The 19,474-nt window shown below is 34.3% G+C and overlaps 1 protein-coding gene across 1 annotated transcript in view; it reads left to right on the top strand.

Annotated features, from left to right (window-relative positions):
• Positions 1 to 18,863: 18,863 nt before the first annotated feature.
• The window catches only part of LOC143238836 (uncharacterized), a 41,746-nt gene continuing 41,135 nt past the window's right edge, over positions 18,864 to 19,474 (top strand). Inside the window, exon 1 of the mRNA XM_076479407.1 lies at positions 18,864 to 19,001. The gene's annotated coding sequence lies outside the window, so the exon portion shown is untranslated. The remainder of the gene's footprint in view (positions 19,002 to 19,474) is intronic.

The raw sequence follows: 19,474 nt of genomic DNA, 5'->3' as shown, positions 1-19,474 counted from the left end.
AAATTTCCTACCTAGAGTCACAGTAATACTTCAGTTAAGTTAGGGAAAAGGCATCATTATGATCATATATATATATAAGACGGAACCTTTGATTAAATATGAAATGTTGTCACGGCTAATCTAAAATTATAGTGTTACTATTTATGTGTTTCTGAACATTCTAATATCATATAAAAAACAGCAATTTAATATATATTAGTTCCTATTATAATTAATAAAGTAGCAGCTATGTTTGCCCCAGTCTTGTTTGTGTTTAAGCCAATCATTTTGACATTGCATATTTATATCTTGATGTAACTGTGTTCTTGTTGTTGTTTTAATATTACATATTTACAGTGTTTTGCATTGTATGTAATGTGGCTTTTTTAAGATGTTACCTTCTTATATGGTCAGTCCTTTCTTTCTCTCTTGACATGTTTTTAACATATAAAGTATTTTGGTTAAATGCTATTATCATTTTACGTGTCTTCCTATGAGAAGCTTTGAAACTGTTTGCCATTGAAAACTGCAAAAACAGTAAATGTGTGGAAACTATTATGTCACAGTACTTTTCCTAGCGGAAAACGTAAAAACTAAAACGTTCGGATTGCCGCTCGGAAAGGACTCTTTCTGCACCAAGTTCTATGTTTCATTTATTAGCACATATTTTTTATAAAAAAATGTGAACCTGCAAAATCTAATCAGTATGAGTAGTTCTTTTGACTGCAAAGTTTTCTTTTTTTCTGTAAAATTCACCTTTAAAGAAAAACGTAACCTACACATGTAGTGCATTCTGATTTAGCTGGGTACACGAGCACTTGAATAATATATTCTTTACTAATTATTGTAACACGAACTTCACGAAAGCCAATATTGTACAAATAACAGCGGCAAGTCTTCGGATTTACAACACTAAAATCAGGGGCTCGTTTCCCCTCGCTGAACACAGCAGACAACCCGACGTGGCTTTGCTATAAGAAAACCTACACACACACATTATAAAAATAAATTATTGAAAACAAATAAAGATGGATGTTCCATAAATAATATATATATAGTCAAATAAAAATTAAGTTAGCCAAAATGTTTTAAAAATATATCTATCTCGCCCCTTTGTTTTCGTTCCACGGTGGGACAGCGGTCAGTCTTCGGAATTACAACGCTAAAATCAGGGGTTCTATTCCCTTGGGTGGACACAGCAGAAAGCCCGATGTGTCTTTGCTATAAGAAACACACACACAAGTTACACTACGTAACATAAATTTTGTTTCTGGATAGTATGTGTTATTTCTTAATTGCTTATGTTGTAAAAGTACGAAAATGGCCATTATTCCACTTAAACTTTGCTTTGTGGCCTGAATAATGAAATTTAGAAATTAACTTATTTCCTGTGTAAAAACGGGCAAATTTGCACATTTTCATTTACATAAGGTCTGAATAAAACAATATATGAATCAAGATTTACATGTATTTACTCTAAAGTTGTACAAAAATGGACACAAATGTTTAGAAGTGAGTAGTTTTTCAAAATTTGCGACTGTAATGTAAATCACTTTCACGTATCAGCCCCCAAATATAGTCTTCGATCATGTTTTCGTTCTACGCTCCCAGTTCACAAAAGCAAAGTTTGAAGAGAAAAATAGTTGTTGTTTTTTTCCATTTACTTTAGGCATAACATTTTCTACATAGGGACGAGAAAAAGAAAAAATTTGTTACATAGTGATATAGATTTTAGCAATCTGAAAGTCGCGGGTTCGAATCTTTTTTACTACCAAATATGCTCTCCTTCTTAGCCATTGGAACGTTGTAATGTAACAGTCAGTCTCCATATTCGTTGACAGTGGGTAGTGATGACTAGCTGCCTTCTCTTTCTAATGTTTTATTACTACATTAAGGACGGCTAGTGCAGGCAGCCCTTGTACAGTTTTGCGCAAAATTCGAACCACTCTCTTTTTCTTAACCCCTCTTCAAAGAAAAATACTTAAAATATTATAATAAAATATTTCAACTTGGTTCATCACAATTGAGTCTTCGGTAAAACGTATTAATTGAGAAGTGTCATGAAATAAACGATATTTCATTTCTGTGGGACATCTATTCTAGATTGGAAAACAAACATGCGCTAAAAGTGTTTTCGGACTTTGACAACCAAAAACAATATCTTAAATCTTCCATCAGCATTCTGATAAAATACGAACTTGTTATTTATGCGTGATACAACCAACCACATGCGTTAAGAACTAATATGTAAATACTGTACAAGTAGAAGAATAGATGAAAATTTTATCTTACTTGTTACGCATGTTATTACTAGCTGATGACTCCCCAAAGCACGTCTTTTCTTCATCTAGTTTAAGAACACCAGAAGACTAGTTCGTCTAATAATGCCGCAACCGTTTTATCACACATCTACTCACGATGCATGCTATTACAGATTGTTATGATCAGGTGACATTCACAAACTACAGTAATATGAGGAATATAAGTTGATTTACAACATATGGAAAAAAAAACCGTTAACAAACAGGGTTCAGTAGCCTTGACGTATCGCCCTTATATGTACGTATGTGTGTGTGTTCGTTGTAAATGGAATGGTTTGGTTTGTTTCGAATTTCGCGCAAAGCTACACGAGGGGTATCTGAGCTATCCGTCCCTAATTTAGCAGTGTAAGACTAGAGTGAAGGCAGCTAACTCTTGAGCTACTCTTTCACCAACGAATAGTGGGATTGACTGAAAATTATAACGCCCCCACGTTTAAAAGGGCGAGCATGTTTGGTGTGACGGGGACCCTAAAGTAGCAATGAGATAGCTAAAACTAGCTATAACTATTCGTTATTTCATGTTATGAATCATTAAAAGTACACTGACAAATTAATATTATTATAACTGAAAAAAAAAAGGTTCGTGAAAAGAAACTCGGGACTGGGCCTTCAACGTTGGATCTTTGGCTAACTTTTGTAGAGGAACGACTGAGGAACAATATGTCTGTGTATGCAGTAGTAACTAAGAAAAGAGGTGATGAAACTGTTCTTTATATCATTGTTCATTAAGTTAAAAGACATACAAGTGTTTGAATTTGTGTCATTCAATGACACTCGAGAGAAAAAAACAATAAATACTTCACATATGTTACAAACATTATTTTTCTATTTTATAACTAACAAAAACTGTATAACACTTATTTTAAATATAAGAACCTCTAATCTATAATGACTGTTTGAAATTGTATATCTAGGAACTTTGAAAATTTTATACGCGCGTAATTAGAATAACAACAAAAAGTAACAGCTTTAAATTACTTTAAAGCAGTAGGCGCGGCATGGCCAAACGTGTTAAGGCACTTGACTCATAACCCACGGGTTCGAATCTCCGTCACACTAAACATGCTCGTCTTTTCAGCAGTTGGGGCGTTATAATGTATGGTCAATCCCACTATTCGTTGGTAAAAGAGTAGCCCAAGAGTTGGCGGTGGGTGGTGATGACTATCTGCCTTCCCTCTAATCTTACATTGCTAAATTAGGGACGGCTAGCACAGATAGCCCTCGAGTAGCTTTTGCGAAATTCAAAAACAAACAAAGTTAAAGCAGTGGTTCCCAACCTTTTTCATGCCCCGCACCCCTAAAAAATGTTAATATGTTTTCGCACCCCTCACAGTAATTATTTATTTAAGAATAAAGGTGAAGGTGGCCAAAACAAATGTTATCTCACACCTCCTGGAACGCTTTCTCGCACCCCTGGTTGGGAACCACTGCTTTAAAACTTCACTTTACAACTCTAGCGTCATCTATCGAATATTAAATAAGCCTTAGAGAAAACACAATAAAACAAAATGAATATATTTGATCGAGGCATGAAACTCTTATTTCAAATTTGATAATTCGTTAATAATTATTCTGATCTTAGAACATTTTTATAGGTTTGTTTCAAACAAGAAACAATGAACCATTTAGAACCACAATGCTTATTTGTTTAAAGAACGTGAATTACAAGTATTTACTTATTATAAAACTACATACAACTTTCTAGCTGTATGTTAACAACACGATTAAATTGTTATCCTGTATTAAATAGGTTAGTACGTTATTTAAAACAATGACTGATGCACAGATAAATACAAAATACCATTGTTTCAATTTTATATTAATACCATTGTATTTCTTCTGTTATACAATTAAACTATTAAAATTATTATTATTTAACCCTATTTATTTTTATTAGCTTTGAGATACGATATTGAGTATCTATCGCTTTATAAGTTTTATGGGTACGTGTTTTAACGAGTCACTTAGACTGACAAGCTGTGTACCATTACTTATGAACAAAGTATATCCAAGTGCAATGGGCTTATTTCATACTGTTACGGAATTCATGAAACCCATAAAGGTCCTTTATGAAATTTTATCATCAAACGCTGAAGAATTTCACCTAGAGAAGGCCCGGCATGGCCAGGTGGTTAAGGCACTCGAATCGTAATCTGAGGGTCTCGGGCTTGAATCTCCATTACACCAAACACGCTCGCCCTTTCAGCTGTGGGGGCGTAATAATGTGACAGTCAATCCCATTATTCATTGGTAAAAGAGAAGCACGAGAGCTGGCAGTGAGTGGTGATGACTAGCTGCCTTCCCTCTAGTCTTACACTGCTAAATTTATGACGACTAGCGGAGATAGTCCTCGAGTAGCTTTGTAAGAAATTCAAAAACAAACAAACACCTAGAGAAGATATTCAAGACTAAGATCACATTTAAGTCCTGATGATTTCAGTTGTGAAATACCAATCATGAGAATGCTCAGTATGTAAATGTCAAAAGACAAATACGTCAAGCAAATATGTTCAAAATAATTAATAATAAAAGTTTTTACACGTTTTTATCTGGGGCTGGACGTGGCCTAGTGGTGTGCAAGCGAGAATATAAATCAGAAATTCCATAGTTTCTGTACATTTATAGTATACTCGCTTTCCGCTCTTAAGGGGTAGGAGTGACAGTCAACGTCCACTGTTCTATTAGAGTAGGCCAAGAGTGGGTGCCGGTTGCTGTTGATTAGTTGCCGTCCCTCTCGTCTTCCAGCAGTTCAAAGATGTAGATGTTTAGCACAGATAGTCCTTGAGTAGTTTTGTGCAATCTTAAAAAAATGTTCAAATAATTTTGTTGTGATTTTTTGTTTATTATTAATCACAAAGTTGCAGAGTGGGATATTTGTACTGTGCCCCCCCCCCTAGACGGTTATTTTAGCGTTATAAGCCTTCAGACTTATTACCAAACCATTTGGGGTAGGGGTGTGTGAAATATAAATACCTAACTAAAAACAAAAGCTCGTTTTTACTCGTTAAGGAACTTTACCACCTGCTCGTGCTTTGGCTATAACTTCACATAAACCTCATGTTTTGTGTTTGTTGTGGATTTATTATTCTATTGTGACTAATAACACATGTTGTTATTAAATCAGGTTTATCTTTCTGTTCCTTTGCCTCCTCAATGAACCGAACTCGACGAACATAACTGTATAGACAACGCGTCAACATCTAGTTCTATCCTGCGCTGCATTCCATTTTGATGCAAGTCCAAGATTAAGATGGTGCAAATCAAAGTCGATAATCTGCGGCTGCGTTTGTTTGGTCTCCTTCAGGAGCCCTTCTCTTGTGTTATATGAAGATCTCCATATGACTACTTTGACTACATACATGTTGCTGTCAGATACGGTGATATGTTCGAAAAGCTGCAGGCGCCGTTTTTTTTATTGCTTGAGAAACTGGTAGCATCCTGTTTGTTTGTTTTTTGCAAGACTTCCTCATTTATTAGATGGTAAATGTCTGGTACGAGATGCACACGATTCTGCGCATGTACCACTGATTAAAATGGTCCTTTTTTAACTTGGCGAATGTAGCTATTCAAGTTTGAGATGCATAAATTAGAGCTGGCAAGTCTAGTACAGAACAATTTGGTATGTAGGGTGATACTTGACGTTCAGATGTTGCGGGTTATCTCATTTCTAGGTTTGACCTCCAACTCATTATTGCCTGTAGAATGTAGCTGACAATCGTGATAGTTAAACGAGACAACAGTCTCGATGTTGTTAACTGTTGATTTCAGACTTATTAGGAAAAGATCTTGGTATTGAAATTGTCTGAATTTTCATTTCGAATCACTTATCCTCAAGGCCAAAAGCATGGGCCTTTTCTTTATCTCGTTAGAATTACACATTATTGTTTTGTTTTTGAATTTCGCGCAACGCTACTCGAGGGCTATCTGCGCTAGCCGTCCCTAATTTAGCAGTGTAAGACTTAGAGGGAAGGCAGCTAGTCATCACTACCCACCGCCAACTCTTGGGCTACTTTTTTACCAACGAATAGTGGGATTGACCGTAACATTGTGACGCTCCCACGGCTGAAAGAGCGAGAATATTTGGTGCGACTGGGAATCGAACCCGCGACCCTCGGATTACGAGTCGAACGCCTTAACACGCTTGGCCATGCCGGGCTCTCCCCGATTATACATGAATCTATTGTAACTATTTGATACAACACGTTGTCTAAAACAGCAAGAAACGTATTGGAGAATATGATGTCACTAGGCTCACTTTAAATAGTTGTGTACGTTCTAACAATGCAATGTGATAAGTTTCTTTACTAAAGTACATTTATCTTTTTGTTAGGGCTACCATAGGCATTTAGGAAACAACAAAATTCTGGCAGGACTACAACAATATAATCTGTGTGGTGAGGCGTTTTTTTTTCTAACGGTGTTAATAAAACCGAATACAGGTATACATAAAAAATTTGAATAGGTTATTACGCCTAAGGTAACATTATCTGCCTGCTGCGTCTAATAGCAGATAGCTATATATATTTATTACTTCCAATGACTATACACTTCAAACAAGTCACTAGAATCGGCGCCTTGAAAATTGATGATTAGAGTTTGCACCTGTTACTTTTTATTAATCATGTTTCACCCACCTTCTTAATCAAATAAAAGAGCAAACAATTATACTGAATCTGATATTTCTGAAATATATCTCTATCGTTTTTTATTTTGTTAGGTTGTTCACTGTTATTTGTTGGATTTGCAATTAAAGTTTATTCTATTTTATGTAATATACTTTACCACGTCCATTTTTTTCCCTAAGGATTTTAATATATGCTTTACAAATCATTCGTGGATAACCAGGTCACTACACGACGTAAAGTCTCAACTTCCCATTACATGTTCCTCTGATGACTTATATGCAATTCCAACTGAGATTTAAAAATATATATACTGACCAAAAACATAAACAAGAAATTGACTGGTAATTATATTTTGTGACCAATAATTTTCAGTTGTGCGACAAACCAGAGAGCATTTGTTGTTGTTAAAAAAGACCTCCTTTCTTTTTGAATTTGTTTAAACATGCACATCTACATTGTTGCATTGGTATAGAATTTTATTACACCATCACATGTAATGGCGCTCCTTCCGACTTCTTGGTCAGAGAGCTTGATCCATTCATTGTTGTGTAAATGTGGAGAAAATGGATTTCATGGTGTAGTTGCATGATATAATATAACTGACGCCCTCAAGGTATTATCATTATTAGCAACGTTTTCTGAAGATGAACTCGGTAATAGTCATTAAAATATATGTATGCAAAAACACTAAGTACAGACAATTATTCATATATATATCTATACCTAATTAGTTAGAATGAGTAATAATCTACATGCAGATCCCACAAAATATCTGTTTACCCTTCTATATTAATATATATGGCCTGTATGAAATATTACGTGTAACTTTCAGAACATTAATAATGACTCATCTAAACCCAAAAAAGTGGTATAAGATTGTTTGTTTTGTATTTTGCGCAAAGCTACTCAAGGACTATCTACGCTAGCCGTCCCTAACTTAGCAGTGTAAGACTAGAGGGAAGGCAACTAGTCATGAAACATGCTCGCCTTTCAGCCGTGAGGGCGTTGTAATGTGACAGTCAATCCCATTGGTAAAAGAGTAGCCCAAAAGTTGGCGGTAGGTGGTGATGACTAGCTGCCTTTCTTCTACTCTTACACTGCTAACTTAGGAACGGCTGACGCAGATAGCTCTCTTATAACTTTGTGCGAAATTCAAAACAAACAAACGACACTACTAGGTTTTCAATATTATGTTGCTCTCTTGTTATTATATCAAAAGTATTAAGGCTGTCACTTCAGGGAAAAATTGTAGCACTAATTTGTTGCTTACTTTATGTTATCTAATACATGCACTTCGAAAAACACAGTAACATAAAGCCACATTTACAATGATTATTTTAGACATATATTTCTTTGTTTAAAACTAAGTGTAAAGCTACACAAAGAACTATCTGTTCTCTGCCTACCATGGGTATTGAAACCCGATTTTTAGTGTAGTGAGTCCGTAGACGTTCCGCTGTGCTTCTGGAGAGCTTTAGACATATAAAATACTAATTAGTGGGACAGTCAAATACTTACTACATCTAGGTATTGCATGTAGTTTTGTTATTTCTGAAAGGAACTTGGTGCGATAATTCAGGAGTAAATAACATTTGTATCTTGACCGCTTTCTGCGACTGAATAAGGCGTTACAGAGGCCTTGAAAGTTTTGTCTAATGATTTATGTTGGTTAAACAAGATAATACATATGGAGCAAGTAAAAGTGGAAACCAGGCTTGTTTTTAAAATACGGATCTTCGTTATGCTAGTTAAAGTTCGAAATGAGTGGTCCATTGGTTAGCATGCCGAATCATGGATTTACGGTTACTGAAAAAAAATTAGCTCTCTTCGTATTTATGATGGCCTAACGTAATGAATATAAAAATATGTTTAGCAACAGCAGCTTGGTGATACATTTAGATAACAGAAGCAGTTTCTGTTGGTCAAAACCAGGTATTTATAATTCACGTAGAAGCACAAGGAGTCAGTCAAACCATCGGCAACTTACAAGTTGCTTAAGAGATATGGAACTTAAATCAGCACCTCCGTGTCTCACTCATTTTACATGTTCATCACGATTTTATAATTTAATATGACTTAGAATATTTGGGATGAAATAGATAGGGTTTGTTTGTTTGAAGTTAAGCACAAAGCTACGCAATGGGCTATCTGTATTTAGTCCATCACGAGGATAGAAACCAGCTTTCTATGGTTATAACGCCGCAGATATATCGCTGTGCCACTGGGGTGGGCAACAAATAGGAAGACGTATAGATCAACAGGAATATTGATCTCAGAGTATCATCTAGAATTTAAACATACAATCGACACGAAATCTTTCAACTATAAACAAACCTATGATAATTTCTACAATAGAATATTTAATCTATAACACAGTATTCAGTTCCTATTTATTTCTAAATATTTGTTCACGTTTATTAAGGATAAATCAGAACTTCAATACCAACGAATCTTTTCAAGTTTTCCGGTGGGCCAATTGTAAGTTTACAGATCTGCAAGGCCAAATTCCGAGGTAGGAATGTACGTTGTGGGCAGAGCACAAACATCTTATTCTGTAGCTTTATGCTAAAAAAGAATAACAAAAAACAAAATATTTTCGACAATAAGTATGACTAAGATCACTGAATGAACTGGATATTTATCAAAACTCTAAATTTACCTATAAGTTACTTTCGAGTCTTGTTGTTATGTTGAATAGTTCAGAATTTCTTGAAAAATTATCCAATTACGGAAACATTTTCCCCACCAACCCTATTGTATACAGCTTATACGTCAGTATATGATTCGGGGTTTTTGTTTGCAAATTTAATGATTTACTGAACTATTCTCGAAACTCTCAAATAAATATATTGAATTTGCAATAGTTTATTTTTACTTGATGCTTTGTCTATAAATTATATTTGTACGTCAAAATGTTTGTTCTGTGTTTTGTTTCAATTTCGCGCAAAACTACACGAGGACTGCCTGCACTATCCGTCCCTAATTTAGCAGTGTAAGACTAGAATAGTAGGATTGATCGTACAATTATGATGCCCCCACAACTGACAGGGCAAGCATCTTTCGTGCGATGGGGATTCGAACCTGCGACGCTCATCTTACGAGTCGAAAGCTTTAACCCACTCGGCCAGTTAAAAATGTATTTACATTTTAAATAAAATAACATAAATTTTAAACGAAATAATTTTGACGTTCTTTTCTTCTTTAAGCAAAATATTAAAAAATGTCCAACTGTGAACATTTATAACGTAATAGCCATTTTAACTCACTTCTTTAAGACTAGCTTTCATCACAAAGTTTCATTTTTTTATAGTTACGGTGACAAAATTTTTTAGCTGTTAAGTAAAATTATTTCTATAATAATATACTTTTCACACATCGCCATTAATTAAAAGCAAAAACAAAAAACGAAAAGGAAGTTTAACTATATGTGTTGAGTTTTCATTACAAACCATCACGATTTACCTCACTCTAGTATTTGAGAAACTGGCTCAAGCCTCTACCTTTGTGTAATTTAATGAGAAATTTTCTGTGAAAGGGAAGTTCCTTTCAAAGATTAATGATATTTACCAATTCTCGTGAAAGCTGGCTTCTGTTAATTCCGTTGACTTCATGAGGAAAAAAAAATTAAACATCAAATATTGACGCACGTCGTCCCATGAGCTGCACTCAATGACGAGATTCGCCATCCCAACTTAAGCAGAGATTAATATATAAAGGAGACGAGTTTCACTGACTTAATGAAATTTTAAAACTTCTACAGTTGAACTGACTGCAGCTATTGTAAGTTTCTCAGAGAGAAATAAAAAAGGTACTCAGAAACAATGGGAAGAATAATGATTAGGTTTACATTTTCAATTATCTCGTCCACGTGTGAAGTAACAGAATAAGAATAAAGGTGAAATTGAGCTCTTTTTTCGATCTGTATAATATAAAATAATTTGCTTTTGTATGAGATTTGGCCTAAGACCTTGTGCATCAAACATACGTACTTTTAAGTATCCATTTGGTTAAGTGTATACACTGAAACAGTGCAGTTGGTTAATGAGGTCACACCTCCGTATTCACCACTAGGTGATTATCACATATCAATGTTAACGTCATATAAAGGTTTCGGTTGGAAGAGAGTAGTGTTGGAATCACCAAGAGTACTATAGTTTTCACGTTAAAATTAAAAAAAAAAACTTTTAGTAAGTGGTCCGAAACTACAGAAGAATATTTCAGAAAATATATTATCATAACTACCTTCCACATTATTTTTTTACAGATTTATTTAATTATTGTTCAAGTATGAAAGTTTTACGCTCCAAAATGGCTTGCTATCCAAAGAATCTAATTGTAATGTAATATATTCATCAGCTCATTTACACTTGTTTGTTTAGAATTAAGCACAAAGGCACAAAGCTACATAATGGGCTATCTAAAGATTCTTCATAGTTAACATTAAGTATTTCGTGGTATGTTTTTACGAGACATACAATGGTGGAATACAGATCTTACTCGCTAATTTGCTGTAAATACAGACTAAAATATTACCTCTAGAAAAGTAAAACACATATTAGAACGAAAGTTGTCTCAGTAGACATTTACCAGTTCATAAAGCGTTGCCGAGAAGCGGTAACCAAGACAAAAGGTTGAAATGGACATTCAACCGCAAACAACGAAATGAGCAAAACTGAAATAGTGGAAGAGCAAAGTGGTTCAGTCAATGTGTAACATCTAAAGAGAAATATGAATGAAGATAAGCAGAAGTTTGAGGCTACACCTCTGTCAACAATATCGGTGATCTACATGAAAATGATAATTCCTCACTACAGAAAGACACTAGTCAATTATTACTCATCTTGTCCATCACGATCATAACTCAATGGACGAGGACTCATCCTTCAGTAAAACAATGATTCCAAGCATATGGGAGACGTTGTGAAAGGATATCTTGACAGTAAAGAAGCTGGTAGAATATTCACAATAAAGGTTGAACCTGTTCAAGTACTTATATGAACAATTTTGAGGCTGTATGTGCTGTTGAAAGAACTAAAAAAGTCAAAAGGCGACTAGTCAGTTTGATTGAATTATGAGAGAGTAATATAGGTCATTCAAAACTATGCAACCATTGTTTAATGACATGAAATGAAGGTTTAATGCTTTGTGTGAAGTAAATGACTTATACACAAAATCAGAGAACATTGTACAACTTATTCTCATTTTCGAATTTCTGTTTCGTATTTTTAATAAATTCATCATCTACTTCAAATTACTTGTTGTTTATTGCGCTTTTATGTGCATCGATCGAGATTTTCCATAATTAGTTCAATTGCTGTACATGTGTAAATATACATATATTAATTATGTGAGAAACTTCCCCATAACGCCCCCCAGTGGCACAATGGTATGTCTGTGGACTCATACACTAAAACCGGCGTTCGATACCCGTCGTGGACAGAGCAGAGATAGCCCTTTGTGTACTTTTGTGCTTACTTCTAACAAAAAAAGAAAAATTCGCCACAACAAATTATAATATTTTGCTTTAATGAGGACACTTGTTACTTGTAATTAAAAAGTCGTAACATAAGCAAAAAATAAAAAGTTTCAAACGTCAATGACCGATCATTGTCTTCGTTATGACATCTTATTGTGACAAGGATTAGTGGCCTTGTACAAATTAATTGATGTCTCATCGCAACTCATTCTATTTAATTAGAATTAAAAATTGTTATAAAAACATTTATAATTAACTTCTTTTCGTGTTTGCACTGAAGTATTTTTGATTAAGTATGGGTGTTTAACTGTGGGTGTATTAGGAAAAACATTAGATTTTTTTTTATAATTTAAGGGCCCGGCATGGCCAAGCATGTTAAGGCGTGCGACTCGTAATCTGAGGGTCGCGGGTTCGCATCCTTATCGCGCCAAACATGCTCCCCTTTCAGCCGTAGGGGTGTTATAATGTGACGATCAATCCCACTATTCGTTGGCAAAAGAGTAGCACAAGAGTTGGCGGTGGCCTTCCTCTAGTCTTACACTGCTAAATTAGGGACGGCTAGCACAAATAGCCCTCGGGTAACTTTGTGCAAAATTCAAAACAAACAAACAAATGATCGTAATGTAAGATACATCCACTTATTCTGAGTAATGCCTTATTATCGCTGTGTCTGTCAATGCTCAAATCTACATTAGGTAACTATCCATAACATGTTCTTTATAGCTTCTTATGAACTAGAATTCGTTTTTATGACACAAACGAATTCCAATTTTGTCAAATAATATGATACTTTGGATCAATTTTTGTTTATTCTTTAAACTGTTTATACAAAGGGATATTTAAAATTTCTCAAATATGGATTCAAGTCTTAATTATTTAAACAAACAGTTATTTAGTCTTCACGTGCTTTATATTTCAGAGCGTTTACTTATGATTGAGCATACGTTATTTATGTTTGAATAAATTTATTACCAAACGATATCTTATTTTTTATTTTTTTTAGATCAGCTAGATAATTACAAAGTTTCACTTAGTAAACACTGCATAAGTTTACAACAGACCAACTCAGATAAAAAATGAGTAAAGCATGTTAACTATTACTTCTATAGAAGATTTTGGCAGAAAGGTATTTCGTAATATGTACTGCATCTAGTTGTTTAATGTTTATGAATAGACGTTTCAGTTGTCCAACTCGAGGACTGAATAAAGTGTTGATAAGGATCTAAAACGAAAAGTCGTTCTCGTGGAAAAGTAACAAGGCAGTTACACCCCATTTGCAACGTTTCTTTCCACACGTTTTAAGCAAACAACGACGTAACACTTTATGAGTGAATACGCAATTCTTGATGACGAGAAACCAACTTAAAATAAAATGTGCGTTCTAAACGAATAATAAAATGGCAGTACGTTAGATAAACTACAAAGACAAATCTTTATCCTACGTAATTCACGGTGATTGTCCTAAATCTTTGTTCATGATGTAAAAATTTCAGCATCAGGTTAAGAGACTGTATTATTCTTCCCTCAACGACACACTATTAATGATAATTAATACTCACTTTTTTTTTCGTATTTGCACAATTCACAAGGTAAGCTGTAAAGTTAGTTATTCCAGCTATAATACCCTTATAAGAAAACGTTAACTGATGTGATATAATTTTATACCTTGTATGATCATGATTGAAAAATAAGAATCCACAACTGGTGTGTTGGAAAATAGAACGCATTTGCTTATATTTCAAAATATGTTTGTATATGAAAACAAAATTTTACACCAAATTGTCTACCACAGGCCCCATACACACACACACACACACATATATATATATAACGTATTTCACGTCTTGTGAGAAGCCACGTCATGGAAGACGCATCCTAATTTTGAAAAGATAATTCTAAGAAAAAAATATTTTGACTCAGCAACCAACACCTTGATGCAGCTTTGACTTTTTTCAACCTACTGAGTAAATACAGTCAAATACATCAGTATATCTTCACAGTATATCGACAACATTAGTTAAATTGAATTTTTTATGCCGTTGGAAAACTTGTAATTGATGAGTAATGAGATTACGATCTGTTTAAGAGGCCGTTTTGAGTAGACCCTAAGCTAACTTCTTGACTTAACCCATCACTTTTGTTTTGGAAGACGCATGGGAATCTTTCAAGGTATTTTTAAAGAAAAAAGTGTGTCTTACAAGGCGTAAAATACTGTATGTATATATATATATGTATATATAGTTCCCTTGCATGAATTAATTGGAGCTGAAAGAGTTTGAAAATAGTTAGGTAATAAAGTCATCCCTTATAATTACTTCTACAACGTTATTGTTGTGTTTACTTTAATCACTAATATATTTCTGAAGAAAAATACTAATAACAGATGAAATGAAGTAGTTGTACACATAACCTGTACATAAGTAAATTGGTACTCTTTCCATGAAGAACGTCGTTTTATTAAATCATATAAGCCATCAAAACAGTTGTGTAATACTACCATTTAATGTTACCACCCCTTTCAATATTCAAGAAAAAACAATGTTGCACATCGTATTTACAGTATCCAAAATACAGGTCCGTGGGATTTCAACCTACATCCAGTAAAGAACTTGGACGAGGGGACCCTAAATTTTTATTTTTCATGAAACTTTTGCAGGATGGACCAACTACCTAAGCCTAGCCATTGAGAATAATAATGCCCTGACCTTCTAATCATCATTCTGTGGCTCGGGCTGCTGTTTCAGGTGTCTGAACTCAGGTCTTGTAAAGGTGAAAGGGTCAGGTTCAAACTGACCTCTGAAAGAGCAGAATGTATATTTTGAAGGAGAGCACTTACATGCCTTCTGAGCTGGTCAGTGGCTAGACAGGTTGAAGGCTTTTCAATAGTGCATGTAGTGGTTGGTAAAGGACTCAACAAAAGTTCTTGAAAAATTGTCGCCAAGCCCAGATACATTACTGTTCGACAGTTGTGCAAATCTGGGATTGTCGGAAAAATTCAATGTCTCAGAATGGATAAGGGTATGAAGCTCACTGTACGATACTACCTGGGAGAAGAATAGCTAGTACTGCTGTTCTCCCTTGTAACAGATTTACTTTGTATATTTATTTTACTGCGTATGCTTTTTCTATATACTTTTTTTTTTTGCATATGGCGTATATTCTTGACTGTGCGAGTCGTACCTGTTCTCGAAACTTGTAGAAAAATCTTGAGAGTGAGTTGTTCATGAAAAAGCATTAGATTATTGTTGCCAAGCGAACTTTGGTGAAGGTTTTAGAGACTCATGTTATTTGAATAAAGGTAACGCATCAGAAGGAGAATATAACTGGACAGCTACAGTCAGTACGTTAAAGGTCTAGGAAGCTATAACTGTAATTACCGTCTGTTAATAGGAAAACTACATGATTTACCAGGAAAGTTATAGATTTTGAACACTACAAACCGTTCAACTTCGGACGTTATTATTTTTACTATAACATTAAATATATTTGCTGGAAGAAGTCAGTTTCTACCCATTGTAAAGCCAGCCAAAAAAAAAAGACAGCGTTAGCTTAGGCGAGGGTAGCAATATGAACTCAGAATTAATTTACCCGTCATGGACCTGGATCATCGATAACATATTCAATTGTAGGCCAGATTTTAGACTCAATATAGTTTGTAAGCTGTACAACTCTTGCATATAAACTATCATTTGCAATAACTTTTAATAATAGCCGTTATTATACATTTAGTTGTTTTCGTGTTTGTATATTAAGATATATTTGTGTTAAAAAGGAAATTGTGTATATCAAGCTTGTTGGCAAATAACATAAATTTTAAACATATTAACATTTAATTAACTACCAAGCTTAAATTCAAATTTCACGTTATTTGAGATAGTAATACCAATTGTACATAACGTAATAAATCGGAGACTCGTTCAAAATTATACTGTAATGGAACTCTTGCTTACATGACATTGAAAAAACCTTTTATTACGCAATGTTCAACCCTCAAATTTGCGAAATTGTTATCCTGTTATCCTTTATTTTTCTCCATTCTCGAGATGCAGATATGACGTCAGGAATACGTCATACGCGGTTTTAATGCACTTGCGCCATCTATATAAATATAATAGTACTGTCTGTTGTACGTCCTTGTAAATGTTTTGCAAGGTGTGGATAGATCTTCACCAAATTGGTATGGAGGCTCATTAGGTTCATAGAGAAAGGCACACAAATTTTCAATTTTACATTTTGCGGTTTTTATAAGTTTTTTGGTTTTTTTTTACTGCTACTTTGCCCCTATTTTTATGGATCTTCACCAAATTTGGCATGAAGTTTATTGGCTCCGTGAGGAGATACATACAACTTCACGCACTCACATTTTGTGTTTTGATGTTTATGGGCGTTTAGGTTTTTTTTTTAAATTACATATAGAGGGAACAACTTTTCATGTCCTAAAATTACCTTTCATTAATCACGAATTTACATAACTTCCTTCAAGGATACGGGTACTTCCGCTAGTAAAATTATAATATGTGACAACCTAATGCTCTGAAAATAACTTCTAGTAGCATTAGAATTTTGCGGATACTTGCACTTGTCTTTCAACAATACCAGCCGTTTAATGTATGTAATTCTTCACACTTCTTCTCTGTTGGTTTGAAGAGTTTGAATTGGGCAGAAAATGTTTCCTGACCTAACTGGAACTTATTTTGACCACTATTCCACCATGAGAATACAATTAATTGCCATGATCTTTTGATTTGAGGTATATCTGTGGTTTAAACATGTATTTAAAAATTTAAGCTATCTATATATGACGTCTTGTAAATAGTTATGGTGTTAAAGAAATATGCTAGTAAAGCAAGAAGGCTCGCTAAGTTTAACAAATGTGAGTAGAATAGCTTTTGCGCTGCACACACTTTTAACCACATTTCTCGTATTTAATTTAGTGCTCTTTCAAAATTGGTAATGTTTATATATATATATATAATTTCATATCTTATCTGTTCAGGAGCCCTTATTTCAACATCAGGGCTTATCATTTAAGCGGTATTTATGTCAGCAATAATTTATCTGAAATGAAATGTTTTACTTATACAGTATATGCAGCTCAATTCTGTGTTTTGAAACTTCTAACTAATAATTTGTTTGTTTATTTTCTTATTTCGCTGAAAGCTACACGAGAGATACCTGTGCTAACCGTCCCAAATTTAGCATTGTAAGACTAGAGGGAAGGCAGCTAATCGTCACCACCTATTGCTACTTTTTAATCAAAAAATATTGGGATTGATCCTCACACTGTAATGCCCCCAGTACTTTTAAAAAGAAGAAATATCTCCATCTTTGAAATTATAAATTCCTGGTCTGAACACATCTTTATGATTTTAATGTATGCATATCTTTTGTCGGAAAGGGCTTCTACATACCTTTTCTTAAGGCAGTCAGTTTTCAGTGGCATCACATTTCTTATGTAATGCCAAACAATATCAAAATATATTCCGTTTAACCGCGACTTTATATCGGATTGGCTACCACATAAACTAACTGATTTACATGTTCAAAATTGTTTTAACATGACGTGCTCAACTCTGTATGGCCCGGCATGGGCAGGTGAGTTAAGGCGTGCGACTCGTAATCTAAGGGCTGCGGGTTCGCATCCCCGTCGCGTCAAACATCCTCGCCCTTTTTAGCCTTGGAGGCGTTATAATGTTATGGTCAATCCCACTATTCGTTGGTAAAAGAGTAGCCCAAGAGTTGGGTGGTGGTGATTCGCTGCCTTTCTTCTAGTCTCACACTGCTAAATTAGGGACGGCTAGCGCAGATAGCCCTTTGCGTGAAATTAAAGAAAAACGTGATTGAAATAGTAATTTTCTTTGCTTTCACTTATAAATTCTTGTAGTTACTATTGGAGTGTTCTTTTACTGTCCCTTGCTAGTACAGCGGTAAGTCTACAAATTTACAATCCTAAAATCAGGGGTTCAATTTCCCTTGGTGGACTCAACAGATAGCCTGATGTAGCTTTGTTATAAGAAAACACACGCACACTTCTACTGGCACTGTGGTCACTTGACTCATGATTTTTTTTTAAGAAAAGACTACCTTAATGGTTCGTTAGTTCTTTTAAACAATAAGTTTTGTTTGTTTTCTTATAGCAAACCCACATCGGGATATCTACTGAGTCCACCGAGGGGAGTCGAACCTCTCATTTTAGCTTTATAAATCCATAGACTTACAGTTGTATCAGCGGGGGACAAATAATAAGTTAATTGAAATAAAATAAATGATATAAAACAGCAATAATTTGGCGCTAAAATAAATAATTTCATGTTAATAAAAATCACAGACATAATATTGATGTATAATGATTTAAATGAAATAGATTGAACATCTACAGTTCCCCAAGTTAATAATAAATATATTAGCATATATATATATATATATATATATCGAATGTCTCAAACAATATTTGTGGTGATCCCTTAATACAACCGATTGAAACGCTACTTACTAGTCAAGCTGTTAACCAATGTACGTTTGTCGTAGTGCGGGTATAAGACATACCATAAGTTGGAAGTAGGATGAATGTGTATATGTCACTAGGTGATGTGAAGTAAGGTAAGAGCACGTTCGTGTAAATATATTGTGTATAAATTAAGAAAAGAAATATGTTGAGTTTAATTGTGTATTTGAATGTGCATTAGGGAAGTTCATTGTCAAATGCAAATAGGCCCAATTGTCCATTGTTAGCTAATTAAGTTCTTTTTACCTGAGTTACAAATTAGAATTGTCGTTTTTTTCTATTAAAGTTGTGTATGGTTGTATAATTTATGAAGTAAAAATAGTTAAAAGTACAATTTACGTTACAAACTATGACTGACATTGAGTAACAATAACAGTTGTAGCAAGATTACAAGTTAGAGTGATGTAGTACTTTTTAAGAGTTAATGTTATAAAGCCTAGCTATGGATGATACTGCTGGTTATTTCAATATTTGTAATTAATAGTTAATTTGAGACTTGAATTTATTTGAATTTCTATACTTGCATGTTAAATTTAAATTCACAATAAACATATTTAAAATGTTTAAT

This window comes from Tachypleus tridentatus, chromosome 13, assembly GCF_004210375.1.
Source record: "Tachypleus tridentatus isolate NWPU-2018 chromosome 13, ASM421037v1, whole genome shotgun sequence".
Lineage (NCBI taxonomy): Eukaryota > Metazoa > Arthropoda > Merostomata > Xiphosura > Limulidae > Tachypleus > Tachypleus tridentatus.
Note: the sequence above shows the minus strand (reverse complement) of the source record. Positions and strands in the feature narration are given on the sequence as shown.